Here is a 5000-nt window from a genome sequence, read left to right as displayed (position 1 = left end):
AGAGGGTTTGTAGTGGCAGAACAAAGATCTTTATTATAATAATTATTATTATTATTATTATTATTATTATTATTATTATTATTATTATTATTATTATTATTATTACCGAGAGGGTTTGTAGAGGCAGAACAGAGATCTTTATTATTATTATTATTATTATTATTATTATCATTATCATTATTATTATTATCATTATTATTATTATCATTATTATTATTATTATTATTATTATTATTATTATTATCATTATTATTATTATTATTACTATTATTATTATTATCATTATTATTATTATTATTATTATTATTATTATTATTATTATTATTATTATTATTAGCGAAGCAACAAACCTAGTTTGAAAAGCAGGATGATATAAACCCAGGAGCTCCAACAAGGAAAAATAGCCCAGTGTGGAAAGAAAATAGGGAAATAAATAGACTACAAGAGAACTAATGAACAAATAAAACAACATATTTTAAAAACAGTAACAACCTTAAAATAGAACTTTCATAAATAAACTACAAAAACGAGACCTATATCATCCTGTTCAACAGAAAATCCTTCGCTGCAAGTTTGAACTTTTGAAGTTTCACCGATTCAAAGTTGTGAAAGACGAAGAGAGTTCAGGAATTATAAGAGAAAGCTAGAAGGATAAAGGCATGAATTATATTCATGCATAGAGATGATATTCGAAGGTCAGGTCAGGAGGTTGAATCTTGAGTGTTCTTCTGATGGAGATAACATAGATTTTTCTCCTTAGATCTCTTTCCAGGGACATGGACGAAATGCCTTTTTCATTGATTTTTTTTTTTTTGGCATTGCTATGAAAATTTGTTTAGTTCGTTTGAATTATTATTTAGAGGTTGTTGGAGATCTTAGATGTACAAGTTTCATTATGGTTTTTCAGAATCTTATGCCTTTAAATAAGGATAAGATGTTTTAACTAAGTCTTCTTCTTAGTATTTGTAAACGCCTACACATACATACATACGTGCATTCATACATACAGACAGACATATGCATAAATGCACACATATTATCTATACACACATACACACACACACATACATATATATATATATATATATATGTGTGTGTGTGTGTATGAATATATGTATGCACACACACACACACACACACATATATATATATATATATATGTGTGTGTGTGTGTGTGTGTGCGTGTGTATGTATATGTGTGACAAAGTTGAAATATATATGCACACATATTATCTGTACACATACATATATATATATATATATATGTGTGTGTGTGTGTGTGTGTGAATATATGTATATACACACACACACACACACACACATATATATATATATATATATATATGTATATATATATATATGTGTGTGTGTGTGCGTGTGTATGTATATGTGTGACAAAGTTGAAATATTTGTAAGGTGCATGAAAACCTGGTCCCTTAGCTCCAGGCAATTTAAAACAGGGTTGAGAGAGAGAGAGAGAGAGAGAGAGAGAGAGAGAGAGAGAGAGACTTATTATAATTAAGGAGTGTAACATATAATCAAATACTCCAACTGCCTTAAAGTTATTTTCCTATTTACCAAACGCTATTTTCAAAGCAAACCAAATTCTGAGATTTTTCTTCCAAATACATCTAAACCATTCGGTTGGAGGCTCACTTGAGACGATCAATTCCTCTCTCTTTTACAAACCATACCTTTTATACGAAGAATCAATAAGGTAAAACTATCATCATCATTCGGTCGATGATTGTACGGTAATTTTCCAACGAAGAGAACGATTACAAGATAATTCATTGCTTCAATAGCCATAGATTTCCTGTACTTTTGTAACTTTTACTTCGTCTGTCCCTTCTCTTCATCATCCATTGCGAGGTGAGGAGTAATTTTAAAAGAGATTGTATCTATCTATCTATCTATCTATCCATCTATCTATGTGACATATCTTTAATGTTGGCTGTCAAGAGAATGTTATAAGCAATCTTTGATAATACAATTTATTACTTTTGATAAGATCTTGATATGGTGAGACGAGGTGTAATGTTAAAAAAGAAGGTTATATCTATCTATCTATCTATCTATCTGGGTGCCATGCCTTCAACGTTGGCTGTCAGAAGAATGTTATAACCAATATTTGATAATACAATTTATTACTTTTGAGAGGATCTTGATATGGTAAGACGAGGAGTAATGTTCAAAATGAAGGTTATATCTATCTATCTATCTATCTGTCTATCTATCTATCTATCTATCTATCTGGGTGCCATGCCTTCAACGTTGGCTGTCAGGAGAATGTTATAACCAATATTTGATAATACAATTTATTACTTTTGAGAGGATCTTGATATGGCAAGACGAGGAGTAATGTTCAAAATGAAGGTTATATCTATCTATCTCTCCATCTATTTATCTATGTGCCATGCCTTCGACGTGAGCTGTCAAGAGAAGGTTATAAGCATTCTTTAATGTTACAATTTATCCCCTGCGATACGATCTTAATATGCAATCAGTGATTTCAGTTTAAGTTGTTCTCAGCAAAAAGGTCAAATGTTTAATACCCTTTTGATTTGAAGACCTTTTCGTTAAATCCCGTTATTATTATTACTATTATTATTATTATTATTATTATTATTATTATTATTATTATTATTATTACTTGCTAAGCTACAACCCTAGTTGGAAAAGCAGAATGCTATAAGCCCAGGGGCCCCAACAGGGAAAATAGCCTAGTGAGGGAAGGAAATCAGGAAAAATAATATAATATAATAATCCTCTTTTAATCTAAGCGGTATAATTACTACCTGGTAATCAGTTGAATGTAGTGGAACACAACCTGCGTGGAGGATGCCAGAGGGCTAAAAACCGATTTGCAAAAGACTCCCTATATTACAAGAATCCAGAATTTGAACATTAATGGGCGTTATTAACCAACGTCTCCTTTTTTCCCGAAGGCTATGGTTTTTAACGAACTGCAATTATTGCTTAAAATAGCAATATGCCAATGGCAGACCTACCATAAATCATTTGGCAATTAGCCCCTTTCCTCGCTTCAGGGGAAGTTCATTTTGATGCAGGTATGAAGCATTGAGTTTGATTGGCGTATGATACATCATCTTCCGTCATATGAAAGTTAATTTCCCGCACGTGCCTCTTGAAAGAGCTCGAATGTTGGACGTTCTTGGAAACGAATTGGCTATGAATACATACATTTCACTTGCCTTCATTAATGGCAGGAAAAGGTACAGTACCGATTTCGGGAAGATTGTCAAGGGTCCTCTTGCTAAAGGCAATTTTTGTTTAATTTCAATATATCACAAAGTGTCACAGTTCCTCTCACTAAAGGTAATTTTCGTTTGATTTTAATATATTACGAAGTATCACAGTTCCTCTCACTAAAGTTAATTTTCGTTTGATTTTGTTATAACACAAAGTGTCACAGTTCCTCTCACTAAAGGTAATTTTCGTTTGACTTTAATATATCACAAAGTGTTACAGTTCCTCTCACTAAAAGTAATTTTCGTTTGATTTTAATATATCACAAAGTGTCACATGTCCTCTCACTAAAGGTAAATTTCGTTTGGTTTTAATATAACACAAAGTATCACAGTTCCGCTTACTAAAGGTAATTTTTCTTTGATATCAATACTTTAAAAAGTATTTAGAAAATATTAATGGAATAAAATGCATCGTAATATACAAAGGATCACAGATACATGCTGTAATTAAAATTCGTTAGACTTTACCCATACTTTCATTAAGCATTTAAAAAAATATTTGAAGTAATAGGAAGGATATATACCATGGCATCCAGACAATGGAAGTTGACTCAATACTATGAGGAAACCTCTTTTAGAATTTAGCTTTCCAATTTATTCTAAAACCTCTTTTGGAATTAGCTATTGAATAAATTCTAGACATCTTACACTAACATGGAGGAATAAACTCCTTCTGACCTGCTTGAAAATACGTTTAAGAAAATCCTTTTCTTGAACATGATTGCTTTGAATTTCTGTTTCGGTATATAATTTGGTAAAATAAAACCACGAAATATGTAATTTATTTGCGCTAATGTTATTATTTTCCGGAAATCAATTATTTTGCCATAAATTGAGTTCTTTAGTATTTACGTATTTTATGTCAGCCTACCGGCAAGATTTATGCTGTCTCTTTTTATCTAAACCTCTTATTATGGTCTTCTAAGATTACTGGTGTATAACATGAGAATAAATCATAAATTTGTAAAGTATCGTATATTTTTTTTATGATGCTATTCACATTTGTACGTAAAAACTTATATGAATTCGCTCTTCTTATCATAAACTTGTAAAGTATTGCATATATGTTTACGATTATTTTCATATTTGTACGAAAAACCTTATATCAATTTTTTGTGTTTATGCTTGGAGCCAATTGTGTAAACAGCCATGACGTATGTAAAAAAGAAACTAAATAAATAAAAACGAACAGATGAAGAATATATATAGTGTTGTGGAGGCCAGGTGGTAACGTTCTTGTCTCGTGATCGCTAGACTGGGATTTGAGTCCGCTCAAACTTGTTAGTTCCTTTAGTTGCTGCAACCTCACCATCGTTGTGAGATAAAGATGGGGGGGGGGAACCTATAGGTCTATCTGCTGAGTCATCGGCAGTCATTACCTGGCCCTCCTTGGTCGTAGCTTTGTAGAAGAGAGGGCTTGGGCACTGATCGTATGTAATATGGTCAGTTTCCAAGGCATTGTCCTGCTTGATAGGGCAATGTCACCACTGTCCCTCGCCTTTGCCATTCATGAGCGGTCTTTAAACCCTTTAAAGGTAAAATCTTCCCCTTGGCTACAAGCACGAAAAATACTCGTGCAATAATGATAAACTATCTGGTCATGAAACTTGGGTATAATGCATAGTAAATGTCACGTATAAACTATAATCCCTTGCAGTTAAGTTATACTGTGTGGTGTAGCGCCGAACTAATTCAAGTAATGCATATTATACATAGGGAATAACTTTG

The 5000-nt window shown here is 32.0% G+C and overlaps 1 protein-coding gene across 1 annotated transcript in view; it reads left to right on the top strand.

The window, feature by feature from the left end:
• The window catches only part of LOC137657594 (uncharacterized), a 230812-nt gene that overhangs the window by 167246 nt on the left and 58566 nt on the right, over positions 1 to 5000 (top strand).

This window comes from Palaemon carinicauda, chromosome 18 (genome assembly GCF_036898095.1).
Source record: "Palaemon carinicauda isolate YSFRI2023 chromosome 18, ASM3689809v2, whole genome shotgun sequence".
NCBI classification, from domain to species: domain Eukaryota; kingdom Metazoa; phylum Arthropoda; class Malacostraca; order Decapoda; family Palaemonidae; genus Palaemon; species Palaemon carinicauda.
The sequence above is the reverse complement of the archived record's forward strand: the minus strand, read 5'-3'. Positions and strand labels throughout refer to the sequence as shown.